Source organism: Mycteria americana, chromosome 6, assembly GCF_035582795.1.
Source record: "Mycteria americana isolate JAX WOST 10 ecotype Jacksonville Zoo and Gardens chromosome 6, USCA_MyAme_1.0, whole genome shotgun sequence".
Lineage (NCBI taxonomy): Eukaryota > Metazoa > Chordata > Aves > Ciconiiformes > Ciconiidae > Mycteria > Mycteria americana.
Window position 1 is genome coordinate 68,427,235 of NC_134370.1, and position 20,097 is coordinate 68,447,331.

The window sequence follows — 20,097 nt, forward strand, 5'->3', positions numbered from 1 at the left end:
ATTTGACAGGCTATGGAAGGTAGACAGGCTGCTACATTCTAGTTAATTCATAATTCCTATTTTACATATACATGTTCTAAACCAGGAGGTCATAAAGATATGAACTGTAGACTTCCTTTTAGTTAACTTTGGACTTTCTTCCTGCTGGGGAGGGGGGCAGGGGCTAACCTCAGCCTTCACAGTATTTAGTTATCACAAGGGTTATTTAAATCTCCAGCCCTTGAGATACCTTGAGAGATGGCTGCCTTGGTTTCAAAAAATACTGATCCTCTGCCCACCTCTCTGGGCCAACCAGATGCCCAGTGCTTGCAGATGAATAATAAACAGACATCAGAACTCTCTGCTGTCACCTGAGGATCTCAGCTGAGCACTGAATTTGGGAGCTGATGTCCTGACGCTCCCAAACTTCTCTCTCTCTGTTAAGAACCATCTGACAGGGTGGCCAGAGCCCTTCCTAGGCAAAAGGGAATGTTTGGCACAGCGAGTAGCACCAGCGAGACTGAGATTCCACCAGCTCCCCCGCCTCAAGAAACGGAGGCGTCACTTACACGCTCCATCCTACAACTTCTCCCTTGTGCCTCTCCCGACCCCAAAGACCCTCGTCATCGGGAGCCCCGTTAAATACAGACAAGGGAAGCCGCTACAACCCGAGCAGCGAGTCCACTCGCCCGCGCAGCGCAGCAGCCCGAGGACGAGGACACGCTGGGACCAAATCTGCCTCCTGCAACCAGAATAAAGTTCGTGCCGACACAACACCCCAGTAAAACATGTGGGGGGCGGGGGGGGGGGGGCGGCTTCTGAGACAAGCGCTGATAGGGGAGAGTCCTAATCAAGCTGTAAGATCTCACCCACGCACATTCTCCTAGATCAGCACTTCCAAAATCACCAACGAGAACCCAAAGAAAGATCGAGGGAAGGGACAGAAACGGGAGGCTGGAGGGAGACTGCCTCCCCCCGGCTCGTCCTGGATGCCTGGGCAGTTCCAGGAGGAGCAGGGAAGGAGGCTTCCTCCCTTGCAGCCAGAGGGTGCAGAGGAAGCTCTTTGCCCCGCAGCAGCAGCGCCAGGAACAAACGGGGCGTGGGGGGCCGCAGCTGCAGGCACGGGGGGCTCCGGCGCCGCGTCCCCCGCAGCGCCCAGCCCCTGTCCCGACTCGCACCTACCTCGGCGGGACCCGGGGCCGGAGCCTCGCCGTCGGGGCTGGATCCGTGGGGCTGCGGCGGCGGCAGCGCGACGCTGCGAGAGGCGGCGGCGGGAGGCGGCGAGCGGCAGCCCGGGCTGCAACAGCCGAGCCGGGGCCGCTCGCACGGGTGCACCGCGCTGGTGCCTCTGCCCAGGACGGGGAGGCGATGCTGCTGCGGGGGACTCCGGGCGCCTCTTTGGCTCTGTTAGGAAAGTTACCGCGGCCACACGACCCACCTTAAACCCGCCTCCCCGCAGGACCCGGGGGAGGGGGAAGGAGGAGGGAGGAAAGAGAAGGGGGTGGGGGCTCGGAGCCGTTCATTTCCCAGCGCAGAACCAAGTCACAGCAGCATCTCTCGGGCGGTCGCTCCGGGATGCAGGGCTGGGCGCACCGGTGCTGCCCCGGCTCCCGCAGACGCCGGGCTGGGGCCGCGCTCCGCTCCGGTCCCCCTGGATTCTTGCATTTACGTGCGGCACCACGGGGCCAGCTTCAGAGCGCAGAAACTTTCCCGTTTCCTGCGGCGCTGACGCTGATTTTTGGCTTATTTGGTGATTGTTGGTTTGGCATCTCGTTATTTATTTAACCATTTGTTGTTTGCGGGGAGGGGGATCTAGTCCTGAAGCCTTGGGGTTTGTGTATGTGTTTTGGGTTTTTTTCTCCGCCCGATTCAATTAAAATACCTTAAATAGACTAAAAGGACAAAGAATCAGACCGACACCCCGGCATCCCAAGGTTGCCGCCCGAACAGGGCATGTGGGAATGAGGAAGCAAACTCTATAGCTGAGGCAGAAACACTTGGAGGCTGAGCAGAGGGTAGGAGATGGAAAAAAACCAAGGCTCCCTGCCTCCTGCAGCTGAAAGAACGGGATCTCCAGAGCAGAGACCTACCAGACTCCACGGATGTACTTAGTGGGAGATCATGCAAACTTCTGGACCCATTTCAAGGTGCCTCTGTTTGCAACGACACGCACGCACGCCGTTGTAGGGGCATGCAGGCATAGGCAAACACACGCAGCCCTCTGCCTGCCTAAAGCAGCCCCTGGATGGAGAGAAGCTGACTAGAGCTGATACCAAGCAAGACTGAGGGGATGCTAATAGAGAAAAGCGGCGACGGAAAATTTACCTCTTCTCTAGCATCCTCTACTGTCCAGAGCATCTGCCCTTGTATTGTCAAATCGACTGCACCACTGCTGCTTTTTAGGGTGGCTCAGTGCCACTGGATGCGCAGAGAGGTATCAGACAGGAAACGAATTGCACCCCATGGTTGTCGTTTTCTTCCTGAAAGATGTACCAGAAGTTACAAATGTATGATGATAAAAGTCACTAGACCAAAATGCTTCTGACAGGTGATTTGATCAGCTGCACTAACTTAGCTCTTAGCCAGCAATCTTATGCTTGCACAGTCTTTTCAAGACGAAATGCCCTATTGTGTTATGTACTATTACTGATTATTTTCTAATTATAATAATAATAGTATTGGCCAAGTTCCTGCTTTTTTATCATCTCGGTATCTAAGAAACATAAGACCGAGTCCCTTTTTGATAATGTACCAAAATGGCTAATAGAACTTTTTTGTCATTGTAGCCACACGATGAATCCCCACACGGTACAAGATTTTATGTACATACGAGGCTGCCAAAATCCTTTGTCCTGCACTGTGTGTTTCTTGGCAACATACCAGTACATGACCGCAGGTGATGGCAGAGTTTCAAAATGGATAAAGACAGTTTGGGCCAGAATTGGTACACTGTTTCCATAAGGGACTCCCTGCAATCTTCCAGCCTCCCAAAAAACTTCTCCACTCCCATCACTGCTTTCGTGCCTCCAGGTTCCCAACCTTCCCCTTGCCGCTTTGTCCTGTCTTGCAGCCTTCCCATGATCTTGCACCAGCCACCTACACCAGGAGAACGAGGCAGTGGAGAATGCGTGTGTGCTGGCAGTGACTGCTGTCTTCCCCACCTCTTTTTTACAAGCCCAGCTCTCTGCTCTCTGGCTAGTCCAGAAGGCTATTTTTCTTCATTAGCCATGGTTAAGGCAACCTAACCAGGATCTGCAGCAACATTGGTGCCTGAGGTGTATTAATCCCCATCTTTCCTGACCCATTTTTAATTATTTTTACAAACATCCGAATAATGAATATCAATAATAAATTAGCAATCATGTTTATTTATTAAACTCTTTTCAATATTTAATAAAATTTAATAGATCAAATTTGAACTAGATTTATTGAATAAATAAAGATAATTAGATTTTGTTGTTTGTATAAGAATATTAAAAACACCAGTTGCTCTATACTGATGGCATTGTTTATAGCTCAGTTTTGTCACCAGTTTCCAGTTGGGGAACTATTTAGCCTCCCTGATTTTTTTTTTTTAAATGGTAAGATGCTGTCTGAAATGCATGGAGACAAAACCAGTCTGCTTAAAAGAAATTAGGCCAGCTTGCTGCTACAATTTTTTTTGTTACATGTTTTTTTTGTCTTTCAGAGTTCTCTTTAAAACTTTCCAAAGAAGGGTCCTGTCAAACTATGACTGCCCTGGACATCAGAAAACCCCAAGATATTACACTGTTGTATGACCATTTACAGATGTTTGAGACAAAGCATTCAGCTCTTCTTTCTCATGTAAAATCCCATCCAGCTCAGTAATTTCATTTGGAAAGTATAGTGTCGGTATTCTCCGCAATAGGGTTGTCTACTTGAAGGGTAGTAGACATTAGTAAATGTCAATGAATCTGGCTATGGATGTGTTTTACATTTGAGGGTGACTATGATAATACTCATTTATTATTGGTCTCTATTTAAATGCAACCGCCCTCTAAAAAGATATTCAGTAAAAAAATAAACAGCATTAGATTGCATCACACTGATCCTACCTCAGTGGTTCTGTTTTTAAAATGCGCACTTTACAAATAAAGATATAAAAAGACGGTTTGGCTTTTTTCTTATTATTGTTGACTCAATAAGTGTAGCCTAGAGTTATAACTCTGTAAACTCAAGCTGAATCTTCAAGCTTAGCTAGATTCTTTCATAAATCAGAATGAGTTGTTTAAATTCTGAAGGACAAAATAACTCTCAGTTATGGGTGCACAGCCTCAGCTTGCTGAAATGATATCTTTGGTTATCCCCATGCAACCTGAGCACCAACGTGAAACTGAGAAAAGAATTTGGAAGGCGAGGGGGAAGAAAGGGTGCATTATGAGAGTGACTCTGCAACAGAAAACTGCTTAATAATTCTGCTGATAAAGTGTGAGCCAAAGAAGAATCCATTTCCCTCTCCCAGAGCTCAGCTGGGGTGACAGGCGTTTAAAGAAGTGCAGCACTTTCATAAAGGTAAGCAGGTATGTCCTTCAGTACAGCCAGACAACGGACGTTTGAAAACACTGAAGTCACCAGGAGCTCTGCCATTGACTTTTGGGGGAGGCAGAATTTTACCCTGGGAGAAGACCAGCTGAGTAAGAAACGGCCACTTGTACATGCTTTCTCTTCAAAGTCAAATCACCTTTCAAGAGCATTTTTTGTGCTTTTATTTGCTCACTTCTACATGTCCAATGCAAAACTAGTTCCTATCCACTTTTTCATTCTCCATATGTTCTTTTTTCTTAAAGGGGGAATGGGGCCTCAGAAAATAACAGCATACCGAATCATGTTATTGTTTGTAAAAGCATTGGTTTTCAACACTCTGAAATTATTACACATGTAATATTAAAGCTCAAGATATTAAATATGCATAATTTGTGTCTGAAAGAACAAATTATTATTGAAAATAATTCTTGAAGAAGAAAAACAAAGCTTTTCGGACATAACATGAATTTTAACTTGTTTTTTATAAAACCAATCAGGGTTTTAGTTTATGCATCATTCTGTTCCCTGCAATAATATGCTGTCTGTGCAATCAGTGATGATAAATGGTACATAATTGTAAACTTGATATTGGTTTTCAATATTGAATTCATCATTCTGTCCTCTTAACACATATTAAATACTTTAAAGAATTTATCTATTTGTTTGATTTATCTGTGATTTTTTTCCAATATGTAAAATTTATTAGTTTTCTAGTTTTTGAGAAACTAGGAGTAGACAACATGATTAATAATACTGAATTATAGCGTTGGCCTCATTTATGCATGACTCCCTTCTACCAATACAAAGTGTCCAAATCAAATACAAACATATTAGTTGTAGGCAGTGTAGAAAATACAGTCTTAACTAGAGCCAGTTCTGCATATGTTTTGTTTGACTTCCCTAATCTATCCAAGTAATGATTGCAAGAATTTAGTCTCATTTAGAAAGGTAACTCCTGCATTCATAGGACGTGCATTTCACTTTATGTCAGAATTGTTGACTAAGCTTGGAGAAGTACAATACCTCAATCCAAAGGGTGAAAAAGCTTAGATATCCTTCAGAGTTTGGGTCCACTCCAGAGGCAACATTAATTTACTTTTTTTCATATCATGGACCCATTCTCCCAAATATGAAGGTGCACTCAAATTGTCCCAGTATTCTTAATGAACAGGCAATGCAAAAAAAAAAATCAGAAAACATTAATCCTGCATAACACTAGCAAAAGTATACAGAAGCTATTAATCTAATTCAGATAGACACTAAGCATATAGGGCCTGATTCGACCGTGTCAATTGGTTTCTCCATTGACAGCTGTTAATTCTGTTCCCCATACACAATATAAAGGGCACTCAAAATGAGTTAAGAACTGGCCAGTGCCTAGGGGGTTTGTGTAAATCTTATCCTATATGAGGTCAAATTCTGCTCTTAATCATATGTGTATGACCACCGTTCTTAGTAACTGCTATTTTTCTTAATCAAGGCATCTGCACTGGACCGGGGCATGAAATTATTCTTTGTTTAGTATGATGTAAATTTAAAAATAAAAAACAAATTTGGTAAGGCTGAAGAAAATAATTATGCAATGATGCACATAGAAGAAATAGCATTCATTCAACTGAACTATAGCCCATTACTTGAGAGAGAAATTTGATCTAGTAACAAAAATAACAAAAGACAGTCAGTTGTACTCAGCTATTACTCCTCTTATTATAAGGGAACTGGATAAAAGACCAGTCTTTCACAAAATTTACGAGTGGAATTCCCTGCTGCAGGATAGCTGTGACAGCTTTGTTGTCAAGATCAACTATTTTGAGGAATCAGAATAGCCTAAGCAGTTAAAATAGCTTGGGTATATTACAGTCTCCAAGCTTCATAGCATAAATGGTTTGCTAACCAGAGCAAAGAAAAACAGTTTCAGTATGTAATTCTATATGAAACCTATCAGGATCCTCAAGTACATGCTGGCAACAAGAATAACATTCTGCCTTTATTTGAATCACAGCATATTCGTAAGTATTGGAGAAGGATATCAAACTACATTGACAATCACTCTGCACCACCTAAATTCTTATTAATGTTAATGACAGTTATGCATATGAACTGAGAAGCGAAGATGCCCCTCACAATGAAAAAAAATATGAAAAGCAGCATATATAATGCATAATTAATAGCAATGTCATACAGGTCAACAGCATCTATTGTCTTTCTAGTGAAAAATCCTATGTGGATAGCCTCAAAGACTAGATTTTTTTCTATCAAGAAAACACATACTGCAACTGAAGCTAGAAACCCATTGCTTCCAAACACATCTTCACCTTCTGGTTTTGAGAGTTAAAGGACAATTTATCCATCAGGCTCCTGCGTGTCTACAGGACATTCCTCTCAGTACTGGCTGAAGTGAAAGCAAGGGTATGGGAGGAATGTAATTGATTCCCAGCTTTACACCACCAAACAAGCATCTACAGGTTGAAATTTATCAGCTGTATTTGTAAGTGGGTTAAGAGCTGCATAGCCTATTACCAGCCTCTTGAGTTTGTCCAATCATTCAGAGAGCCATTATTTAAAGACTGTACATCTACATTTCCTTAAACTGAGGTTGGACCAAATTGGAAACCTGCTGGCACTGATGCAAAGCAGTAATACTGCAAGAGGTCTTCTGTGAAGAAATGTAGTGATATTAAGCACCAGAACTTCTCCTTCTGAAACCCAAAGGCTAGAACAGCCATAAGCAAGCACAGGCCAAAAAAGAGGCATAGAATCAGCAGCTAAAGAAAATGCTGATTCACTTCATCTGCCTACACCAATACAGTGAGGTCCCCCAAAGTTCTGCTCCTTGACACAGAAACCCAAGAGACTGCTCTCCCTTAGGAAATTCCCCTCTGGAGAAAGCGGACCAGAATTCCAAGTGATAGCAAACCAGACACTAAAGTTAAAATAAAGACTAAAGCAGATAGAAATTCATGTGTTTGGCACTCTGAAACAAGTCCATATGATATCTTCATTTATACCTTATTTACAAGTACTTCTAAACATGCTGGGGCAAATTTATCATCAAGCTTAGCCAGTTTCCTTCAAACAGCTGCCTCCAGACAGACATAATATTAAGGACAGAACTTAAGTCTGTATGAAATGTAGTGTTACAGAAATGGGCATTATTTGGACACACTGTGGAATGCACTTTGCTCTGCTATGTTTCTATCAAAAGAAATTTTGAGTTCACTAGGCTTGTATTCAGTAAGGAATGGGTTTTATTACAGAAAGAAGAGACAAGCTGAAAGAAGCTGTGAATTTATCTTTATGATAGATTTCTGCATGAATTTTTACCCTGAAGTTTTAGGAACTTGTTGAATGTGAACACTGAATATAAACATTCTCTTAACTGTACCCCTTTTCTATGACCATACTTATCTTTAGCCATTATAATTTATTTGCATAAAGGTAGCACGCAGAGTTCTTAGTCGAGACCAGGACTTAATTTGATTCCCATATATTCACAGTAACATACAATCTCAAAAAAATAATGCAAGCAAGAGTGAAGGCAAAATACAAGAAAGGTAACTGCCTACAGTTGCAATAACAAAGCAGGGAATAAAACCTGGGAGTTCTGATTCCTAGTCCAAAACTCTGCCAGCTGGACTTGTGTGTCTCAGTGCTGTGGTCTACTATTTTCATCTTCAGTGGGCTCAGCACGGGACTTTTGGAAAGAGGATAATCTGAATTTTTATCTGCTCTGGGAGTTTTTGTTACTGCTTTTATTCATCATTGCAGAGATGAGCAGCCTGCAAAGCTAGTCCATTTTGCATAAGACCTTATCCTGTTACAGTGAGATCTAAAGATACACCTTTAGAGTGATTGTAATGACTTTTGGACTGGGCCACAGATTGTTTTATGCCTCACTTTCCCACCTGCAAAAATGGGAATAGCATTCCATGTGCTGACTAATATTAACTTCTGTACAGAACCTAGGTCTGTACATAGGCTACAGATATGAAAATTATAATGAACATTTTCATATTTTGGAATTTCAAGGAACATTGGAAATTTGGTATTTCAAGTTCACTGACATTTTAAATGTAAAAAGAAAACAAGGAAATCCTAACAGAAATTCCCACAAGTTTTAGTTCAATTTTCAAAGAAAATCTAAGAAAACTTGGCTGCAAATATTTCTTTTCATTTTTCATCCAGCTCAATAGGCATTCGTAGAATTTAAAAAGTCAGGATCTGCCAGAAGTTTATTCGCAAAATGACAGCATGCCGCAATGCATTTATTTCTCTGTTTTGCCACTTTACAAGGGGAAAAAATATATTTCTAAGATATTTTTGGTAATGTATGACTAAGTAGCAAAATTAAAACTAGGAAATTAATAACTACATGGCATTTCAATCCCATCAACTCTAATCAACATAAATCCATTCTAATTAAAACCTGCAAATCCTAAGGATACCAAAGAGATAGCCCTCTATTATAGGGAGATGGCAACAACAGGCACATTACATACAAATAGAGAGTATGGAAAATTCTGAAAGAGGTAAAGATGAAGCAGTACTAAAAGTATTCCTATATTTTTAGAATACCATTAGCCCCCAGTAATCTCCAACTGGTGAAAACAAACAAATATTTTGTCCTTAAAACTTAAAAAGCACTTTTACAAGCTAAATGAAGGATCTGAAGGAAGTGTACAACTTCACAGGCTGAAAAAGGTTACTAAGTTTATCACAATCATCAAACCAGAAATAGTACAGCGATGCAAAGCACATTCTGATCAGCACGATGAATAGCACACATCAGTTTAAATGAAAATAATAGAAATTATATAATTGCACCAGAGCCTTTGTTTCAAAGTCAAAACATCTTAAATCTTGAGTCTGTCTTTAGGACTTGATTAAAAGCCCATGAACATTAACAAGAACCTTTGTGCTGACTCCCTCCCTTAAATCAATTCAGGAAGCTCCTCATCTCTCCTATATTCTGTTTCAATCTTGCACTTAACAACTGGCATCACTGTTTAAGTACATAACTATGGACATCAAATCTACCTCATTCTGGTAAACTTTTCATGTTATACTGAAATCAATACTTCCCCTCTCCTACTACTGCACTGTCAGGTATAGAAAGGGATCCAAACTGAGCTTAGATGTGTATTATTTGCACACATCTACAGCAGCTAATACTGATACTTTAGGGTTTAGGGGGAGAACCCATCTTCACCCAGCTCTAAATTCGCTCTTTAAAAAAGGCCTCTTTTGTCTATTGGCGGTTTTTATCCACAACCAGCAGAGATTAAACAAATGCATTTGCTTGGCAGGCACTGGTTGTCACCCTGCCAATTAGCTCAACAGGAAGCAAACAACCTGCTGACCTTCCTGGGCAAGCAGTCTCTCTGAGGCAAGCAAATGAGATTGTAGTAAGGGCTGTAGCTCAGACAGTTGTTATTATCATATATCATCACAAACTTGTTCTACTTGCCCTGGAATTACGGCAACAGTACAGAACCACAGAAGTATAAAGCTGGAGGGAACCAAAGCCGTCGTTATGTCTAGTGGTTTCCAAATTGTAATCTGTGAAATCATAGTGAGCATTGTCTTTATTACGTTTTCAACAACCACTGATACTAAGGGGGTCTGGTCGTCTGTAGAGAAGTCCTGAGCTGACAATGCTTCGCTAGACTAGAAAGCCTGGGAATCACTGGTTTGATTACTGCAGCAAGGAGCAAGTTACACCTACACTACTCCTAAGAGACATTTATTTAACTTGTTCTTACAAATTTCCAGTGAATGATATTCCACAATCTCTTTATGCAAACCACATCAGAATTTAATACAATGATGTTGTTCAAGAATATTTAATATTAGTTGTAGTTTCCTTTTCAAAACTGCAAATTGTGGGGTTTTTTTTTCCTTTTAACGAAGTAGAAGAAAAATGGAACAACACATATATAAATGCTTGGACAGGATAATATTTAGAAAAGCAAGAAAATAAAATCGATCATTCTTCTTCATCCTAGCCTATTGTAATGTCCATTGGTACTAAATTAGTAAATTAACTACTCCCTCTACGTTTTCAATGTGAAGCAACAGTTGTAGTTAGTCTTTGCTTTAATATGCCAAGCTCTGGAAGCAGTATCTGGAAGAGCAAGAGGACTCTGGTGAATAACGAGGAAGGCAGCTTTAGTAAGATTCCTCAGCCATAAGCACGCATACTCTTCAGGTGAAACTTTCATCTAAGTCTCCCCTGCACGTCATACCATTGGATCAAATAAACAGGAGAAGCTGAAAAGTAGACTGAGATAACAATGTGTTGGGACACAGAAAGATGCTTTAATGGATAAAAAGCTACAGTTTCTTTTAGAAAGGATTTTTCCACTTTGTATTCCTATTGTCTGAAATCAGGCCTGAATAGAAGAAGCTAACTTGATAAAATATAGGCAAAAAAAAGCATATAAGAAAATAATGGAAATGCTGTTATGGACTTATGTGAGTATAAATAGTTTCAGAAATGAAACTGTCAAGCCCAGCATCTGAAACACTGTAGAAATAAAGTCATTTCAATGGTCAGCCTGCTGCAACCACATAATCATCCTCTAGTTCCTTTCACAGCCTAGCATCTTGTAGATTCTTTTTTTTTTTAATCTGACATATGGGGTGACATTAGTTGGAGACTCAAGGGGACAGAATCTAACAGAGAAGCAGAAATGGATCAAGGGAAGATAAGGAACAGAAATCAATGGGAGATACTAAATTCCAAAAACGAAACTGAAGGAACGGGACATAGCAGAAGAAAAAAAAAGGAGGGGTGGCGAGATAAGCTGGAAAATAACACACTGAACTCAATTTTAAGCAAAAATATTAGATTGAATAATCCGAGATTGTCCCTCCATCTTCTTATATGCTTCTAAAGGTATAAACTGTAATATCTGAAAGAGTGTTTATGTCACCTGACTCTAAATACAGAACTGTTCTGCCACAGAATTGGGTCTGCTCTTTTGCCTTCAGTTTGCACCAGCAGCAAAACTTTCTCTTACCTGCAGCTGCACTTGCTAGTCCAACATGCGGGACACCTCCTCACACTGGTGCTTTGCACTTCCTTAGTAGCACACACTGCATACTGGAATGTGGAATCAGGACTAGAGAAAGAGTGGAAAAAATATCTAAAATAAGCATCAACATGAAACATATGAAAAATCAGGCAGTCTCTCAGTAGATTAAATGAGCATCTTGGTATTTGATCGGCATTCTCATGTCCTTCATGTCCCCAGAAAGTTCCACATCATAACAGCTGCCACATAAAGTAGCTCCATTTCTAGAGCTAAACACAAAGTTTTCTGAATAGGATATGATGAAACACTGTTTTATTACTGATCTATTTATAACATCTTAGGCAACCTGTGGCAGTCTCTTTACACCAGGAGAGCACAAGCTGAAATGATTCTGTTTGGACTATGCATAGCAGCAGCCACTTTCTTCCCTGAGACCTGTAAGGGACATACAATGTATTTGGCAATCTCTTTACATTGCCAGTTCTACAGGTCTAGATTGAACTCTGGGTGGGAAGAAGGAAGATCTTTATAGAGGGGGCAGTGCTGTACCTGAAAGAGGATTCATGTCACCCATTTCTAAGCACAAAAGTCTTTCTCCTTGTTCACTAGAAAGGAGCTAGGTCAGCCCAGCTCCTTAACTTTAGATATCTGCCTGAAGTGTTGAAGATAAGTGATGTATCTCACAATATCCATGGTGGATTTTCCCTTTGGAAGTCATGGGGACAGCCGGAGGTGACAGACTGCCTGATTGTGCAACCCATACTGGTCTCCCCAGGGAAACCCTGTATCCTGCTCCAGACTGCTTAACAGAAGAGTAAACTACTGGTCCAAGGTTTAATTTCTTCCTCTGATAATATTTTTTGTATCTTGTTTTTTCTTAACTTTTTATTAGCCCATTAGACTATTTCCTCATTGTAACGGCAGCTCAGTCTCTCTCAGAATCTTATAAAACATTATGCTACCTGCCTAATATCTTCATAAACCAGAATGAAATCTACTATTTACAGTCAAGGGTGATGAACCAAGGGAATGGATCTTTGGCTCAAATCCTGGCTGAGCCACTCAGTTGGCATTTGACCCCAGGCAAATAATTTGATCCTCTTTGCTTTAGTTCAAGCAGTTATAAATTTGGCTAAGAAGCAAGACGTTTCTGAAAAGCACTAGCCTTTGACCTCAGCTTGCATGAGTAAATGCATCTCCAAAACCTCAGGCTGAATGAAGCAGCAAATTCTTTTTCAGTTATCTACCCCTGGAAACCATGCAGTTGCTCACATAACTTTAACTCTCCAACATAATAGGGAATTACGACACATAAACGTTGCACTATTTAACTATAGCACAAAGCTTATAGCCCATATTTTAACACTTTTTCTTATTCAGGAATTACAGTAAGCAAAGAGTACTACTGTAGGCTCACATGCGAAGCTTATTGCAACTTGCTTTATTTAGAAAAAAAAAGAAAAAAGAGCAACTATGTATATTATCCTTTACCATTGGGCTTCAGATCAACTTTCTTTCTATATTTATATCAATCTGTAATGAAAATAATTCCTAACTGCCATCCAGGAAAACAAAACCCAAAAAATGTCTTTTCTCAATTTCATTTTAAGTTCATGCCTCCAGAAAGTTCGAGGAGGTAGCTTAACGTATAATAATAGAGTAGCTAGGACTGTTTAGTCTTGAGAAAAGAAAGCTCAAGGGGGAATTTATCAGTGTGTGTATACTCCCTCCAATGGGAGCTAGTAAAGACGACAGACCCGGACTCTTCTCAGTGGTGCCCAGTAACAGGATGAGAAGCAGTGGGCAGAAACTGAAAAACAGGAAATTCTACTTAAAACTAAGAAAAAAATGTTTTATTGTGAGGGTAGTCAGGCATGAAGAGGTTTCCAAGAGAGGTTGTGGAGCCTCCATCCTTGGAGATATTCAAAACCCAACTGGAGATGGTCCTAGTCAACCTGCTCAATGAGGAGGGTCTAGAGACCTCCTGAGGTCCCTCCTACCCTCAACTATTCCGTGATACAGCTCACGGAGGGCCAGGCGACGCAGTGAAGACAACACTCGTATGCATTAAGCTGCAGAATCTGACACCTTAGCCACAGTTATTACCCCATCACATTGCTAACTATGATTCAAAAGCGACCAGAGGAGGTGTCATACCATTTCGTGAAGTATTATTAACAAGTAGCACTTTGGCAGTTGTATCAAATGCTTGGGACGTAGAGGACAGTTACTGATCATCTTACTTCTACTTGAAGTAGACCTTGTGGATGAAAGCAGTGGAGAGAAAAGAACCTTAAACACATGTCCTGCTCCCAGGAAAGCAAACAAAGAAAAAAAAGTGCAACTTAGCATGCAGGAGCTCAATGTAAGTAGAAAATAAACAGCAGGTACTGCTTTTTGCTCTCACAGTTGATGATCCAGATTCTTCCCATCACTAGGTAAGTATTTTTTCTATGTAGGCAGTTACAGAGGGATAACTGGAGTCCCTGAGGCTAGTATGAGCAAGGCCATTGGAAGTAATGTCTCAGCTTTTAGGAAGGGATGATGATCTGAGCTTCTTCAACTCCACCACATTTAAACTCAAGAGTTAGTATCACAACAAGTAAGTTTTTAACTCATTTGAAAAAGGAGCAGCCACGTGGTGAACACACTCTTACCTAGCATCACTCTAACAGAACCATTTTAGCAATATCAAGAACAAATTTTCATAATGACTGCAATATGAAGTCATAACAAAACTATCTAACATTTGTGATGAAAGCCTTAAGGACAATGACAAAGGCACCTATTAATAAGACATTCAGTGGCGGAGTATACCCAGTAGAGTTGGGCAAATACTGCAATCCATTTCCCTTGGATATTCATTTGAATTTTTAAATGGATTTCTTTTGACTGTTCACATCCTTTTTGTGCTCACTTTCCATGAATAGCAAATGAGCTTTAATAAGGGGAATAAGCATGAAAAACACTTTTTAAGCTTGAACATTTGCCAAATGAAAACCTCAAATTGCACAATCAATGGTTATCAGTACACATGTCATTTTATGACTTTTACGCTAAATTCAAAATATTCACTGTTGGTCAGTTTTCACATACTTGCAGTAAGAAAACACAAATAATATCATTACATATAGAACTCAGCAACATAGGTTAAAGTATTACTATATACAGTTAGGTATACCTGAATTATTTGCTGGCTAAAACTTAGTTCTTCACAATAATTATGACAAAAGAATGTATTTTGAAATTTTGCAATTTTTTTCTTTGTAAACAATTTTTAAAAAATAGAATAAACTGTTATTTACCCAGCCCTGCTAGGCACTATGATTTGCCAGAGGATAGAGGAGTTATGGGTACAAAATTTTTACTCATAGCCTTTCAGTGAGAAAAATATAAAGCACCTAAGATGCACAGCTGCAGACCAGAAATACAGTATGATATATTTTCCTTCAGGTTCAATATACATCTTTGAGCTCTCAAGGAAAACCTTTTGTATCTCATTTGTACAGCAAATCACAACAGCAGAGTTCCCCACAGGTCAACCCCATTTAATTTCTTATGATAGAAGCCTAAGAGGAAATTAATCAGTTTCACTCAGAAACTTCTCCTTGTGATTTTGAAAGCAGGGGTAAAAAAAGTCACCCTTGCAATTCTGTTTTCTATTTACTGTGGCATATAAATAAACAAACCTTGGAGCATTATATTGTGCAGCACTGACCCCAAATGAGCTAGATATACTATAGGGAGCAATCCCAATTTGGTAGTGGGTGGAAAAGGTGACCTGTTACGTCTTTCCATCTCTAACCGCGATTATCCTTTGAACCTGTACAGGAGCTACTCCAGAGGCTGAGGCACCACAGAGCATCATTTCAATGCAAAGGCTCCAACCAAATCAAGTGCATTTTGATGACAAAAAGATTGGTGTGGTGGACTCCTCCTTTGATCTATCTAAATTGTTTTCATAATTTCTAGTGTAACGAATATAAACATATTTTATGAAAGCAGAAATACTGGAATCAGCCAAATTATTACCATCTACAAAGAACCTAAAGCTCCTTAATCAGCTAAAGCTTAACATTCTGATGATGTTAGTATAAAGGTTCTTTTCCTTTAAATAATATTTGAGATCTCTCATCAGTAAATATAGTAAAAAACCTGGAATACACAAAGTAAAGGTACAGAAAATAAGTGAAATAAGAGTATACAACTTTGCAATTCAGTGCTGTAGTAAACTTTTGAACTGCATCCAAGGAGGAAAAGAGTGGTGGGAGGAAAATCAAATGCATACCATAGTAAAAATCAGGTATTGTGATAAATAAATTGCTTTTATGCTTCCAATAATTGTAAACATCATGTAGTTTCATATTCCTGCCATGCTTGAAGAGATCTGCAAGCCTTCTTTACATTACAGAACAGCATCAGTTTCTAGTTTATTTTGGAGAAGAAATTTGTCTAGTTATGTTATAAGCAACTCAAAGCAGTTTGTTCCCAGAAGCTGAAAGGTTGAATTTTAGCCTATTAGACACGGTAATGGAAGACAAAGTCACCATTTCAACCCAAAATCAATTAAATAGTGTCTCCCAGTGGTAGTAACCGGTATTGCAAACTTAAACGTAGTAAAATGGTTTATGACTAACTGAAATCCAGGGAGCAAAATCGGAAGCCTAACAATGCGCGAACACAAAATAATTTTATTTTCAATAAAATAAAAAGAACATTAGTATGTTCTTTGTAATGCTATAAAATAATTTTAAAGGATAAATAGGATAATTCAGGTAATTATAGGCCTGTCAGTCAAAGTGCAATTCCAAGCAAAATAACAGAAAGTCTAATTAATACGGTATTCAATAAAAATAATTAAAGGAGGGTGATATAATTAATGTCAGTTAACACAGGATTACAGAAAATAGACCTTGTTAAAATAACTTGATATCTTTCTTTGATAAGACTATAGGTTTGTTGAGTAAAAGCAATATTGCAACTATATAAGAATTCTGCTAGGAATTTAAAGCTTTTGGAAAACTAGCTGTTAGTCAGCACATACACGGCTTTTTTAAAAGCTGCGAATCAGCATGCCATATATTAAATTGACTAAGGAAAGTTTAAATAAAAGGTCTTATAATTAAATGTTATTTTCAGATTTCCTACTAGGGTCATTGTGGAGATATCTTTTGCATATTTTTGTGACTGGCACACCAGGCAGAGGACAGACCACTGACCTAGATCACTTCGTACACTGGGTCCCAGCAAATAATGTATATAGATATAAATTAAGTTAAAGTTTAAATTTCAAGCAACAAAGGATGTAAGCCATGCTTACATAGCAGGCATCCTGTCTAGGAATTACTGACTCTTAAGAATATTTGAAAATAGTGATAGATTAATAACTGAACCTGAGCTCTCAGCACAATACTAATACGAAAAAGAAAAAAAAAAGTCTAATTCTAAGATGCATATACAGGAGAACAAGAAGTAGGAAGATTTTTACATAGTATCTGTTTCAGACCATGGTGCAGTTTTCAATTCTAGTACACACAACGCAATGAGGATTTTAAGCAATGGCATTTTCTTCAGAAATAAAACACAAAAAGATTAAAGAGTTGTGACACATGAAAAATTAAGAGTTCAACCTGTTTAAGTTATCAAAGAAAAAGCAAAAGAGGTCATTAGATGACAGCATAAAAGCAGAAGAGGAAAAGAAATTCGATGGGAGAGAGCTTTCCAGTTTTACAAATACATCATGAGGCAAAAACTAAGTTAGCAAATTCAGACTAACAATGAAGTCAGTTTTTTCCAACAATAAACATAATTAACCTTGGTACAGCTCCTTTAAGTAGAAAGAGATTTCCAACAGGGAATATTGCTGATAAACAGAATAACATAAAAGCATGTACTACATCAGTTAGACTGAGCTTCATTGACAAGCTGACCATTCTGACCTAATGGAGTAAAATTCCCGGACCTTCAGCTATGACATCACCATGTATTTCGTCACTCCTGCTAACAAATGCAGGGAGTCTTTATATGCTTTCTCACAAATGAAGGCAAAGAATTCTACTTCAGAAATGCAGTTACATGTATCGGAACTATGGATACCGATCTTGATTTTACATTCTTTCATTCAGAAAATACAGGCAGCTTCCCTTATCTGCTGCTTATCTCTGCTGCAGAGTAGGAAGGAGACTAAATCTCTAAAAGACACTAAGTGTTGGCAGCCAGAGTGCAACTGGGCAAGAACTGCGCATTAAACTTTTTTTTGATTGCAAGGAATGGCATATTAATCCTGAGATTGTTCTAGATGTGGACACGATTTTTACAGTATTTGGCCTTTACTGAGCCAGCAATCCAGGAGAAGGAATCTCGAAGAGAAAAGACAGCATTTATTCAGTTTTGTATGAGTTAGAAGCAGATGCTGAACTGCCAGTTGCTTCAAAATTGCTTTAAGAATGGAAGAACCAACTTCAGAGGTATGCTGTAAGATAATAAAATCTTCCATCCTCTACCTCAGTGATGGAGTTCTTGGAGAAAAAATAAAAGGGCCTATTTCAAATGGAAAGATACTATTTCTATTGATTCCACAACTGTGTGGATCCCAGACTTTAATATTCTGTCTCTTGTTTGTGTTACTCCATCTTCTTTTCTTCAGACAGCCTGTATTAGACCTCACAGCTTACATAACCCCATCTTTAGGCTGTCTACTGCAGAGTTGTTTATAAGCACAGTAGCTGACCAGAATATAATTTGCTATATACATTTCTATTTATTTTTCTGCCACCATCTTAAACACAAACTTGGCTGATGAAGCCCAATTTAGCTATGCAGCCCACCTCACAACAGGAGGGAGGGAGGAGGGTATAATAACAGGCTTTACAAACACAAGGAAGAAATCCCTTTGCAAGAAGAAAACCCAGTAGTTGCTTTGCCAGGGCAGAAGTGAGGGGTATCAGGTCTATCTGTGTGGTGCCAACTGACAAATACCGGTAAGCAGGTGAACATTAAATGGTCAACAATGTATCACACCTATATTTGAATACCTGCTTTTGCCTTATGCACATTCCATTTCCACATATAGATGCCTAATAACATACATAATAAACTTTCACTTCTGCTTTCAAAACGAGTCTCTTAGGTCACCCTGTTTTCAGGCATTTGTCAGATGAGCCAGGCTTCAAGCTTGGGCAACTTGAGCCAAAAGCTGGTATTCTCCAATGACCTGAAACCTTTCTTTGCCAAAATACTGAGCAACTTCTATCAAAAGGTACTACATTGAAATTCTGTACTGCATCTCCTGACATGTTTTTCCAAGCAGGGAGATGTCCTGAGAGGCTCACTCTTCCCAACATAGGCAAGAACAAACACATAATTGAACTTTAAAGAGACTCTTCTCACTCATTTAAAATAAAAGCTTCTCTAGCACTCACTGGTGTTATGCAAGGGAGCACTGTATGAAGTAAGGAATACTCTATGAAAAGAATATTTCTACTACTTGCTTTCTGTTCTACCATGTTTTGTTTCTCAAGCACTTAATGAAGGAAAACTGCATGAAGAAATGTATGTCTCACCATCCTGCAGCTGCGCTGCACTCCGCTTTCATTCTTCAGCATTTAACAAGATCTTCTGATACTGATAGTTAGAACATTTTTGCAGCATTTATTTTAAAATAATTAAAGATGCTCTTGTTATCCTGTTAGTTTGGGCTCTCCCTGCACAAACTACTTGCCATGAATAAAGCCAATCACCTGATGAGCATGAAAGTTTGTCTCTGATCTCATTGGGACAAACTCAGTTGTTAGATAAAGTGTAAACAGTTCTCTTTGGCTTTAGTGACTCAACCTTTGACTTTTACTCATATAAGGTTGCTCTCCAAGAGAGGAAGGAAGGGAGGGGGGAAACTGAGAATTTTAAAAATTTTCTGACTAAGCTATTCACAGTAAGCATGCAGCTACTCAACACCATCAGCAATGCTTGAACTTAGCCCAAAGGTCTTACAATTTTCTTTGTGAAACAGTGAACAAATAAGAGCAGTGATCTCAGTCACTTGTATTTAATTAACCTTCATTTTACTGCAGTCATTGAATGACACTGAGTAAGCACACTGGTCTGTGTTCTTCACTGTGTCAGCAATCGGCATCCCCTACATTTCAAACTGAATTAAATGTCTTTTCTCCCAAACATGTTTTTCTTCCCCTTTCCATCACCACTGGTTATTTCATCTTTGTTCCTTCTGAACAAGAGCTCCATCATTTTGGTCTCCATCTTCCCTTTCCTCTCACATCCTGCTTACATAACATGTCTAAAATCATCCTGACTACCAAACCCAAGTCTACACTTCGGTCGTCTCTCACTAAGTTATAACACCTCCTCCTCCTCATATGTTTGAGAACTTAGCTTCTGCAAATCAGTTTCTTACAGATGGTACTTCCATTTACTGGCACCAATTGCTTACTTAGAAGTATTAGTCATTGGAGATACACATTTTATAAAACATGTGAAAAATAAGAAAGTAGAATAAACAGGAACATACAGTGACATACTG

General features: G+C 39.6%; 1 protein-coding gene across 10 annotated transcripts in view; it reads right to left on the reverse strand.

Moving 5' to 3' along the window:
* Nucleotides 1-2,342, reverse strand: part of MEGF11 (multiple EGF like domains 11) — a 293,459-nt gene extending 291,117 nt beyond the window's left edge. For 8 of the 10 annotated variants that reach the window (XR_012776302.1, XR_012776303.1, XM_075506382.1 and 5 more), the window contains exon 1: nt 1,162-1,373. The gene's annotated coding sequence lies outside the window, so the exon portion shown is untranslated. Of the gene's footprint in view, nt 1-1,161; nt 1,374-1,417; nt 1,505-2,304 lie in introns of those variants that run through there. The other 2 variants (XM_075506381.1, XM_075506380.1) reach the window with 2 other exon arrangements.
* Nucleotides 2,343-20,097: the final 17,755 nt, after the last annotated feature.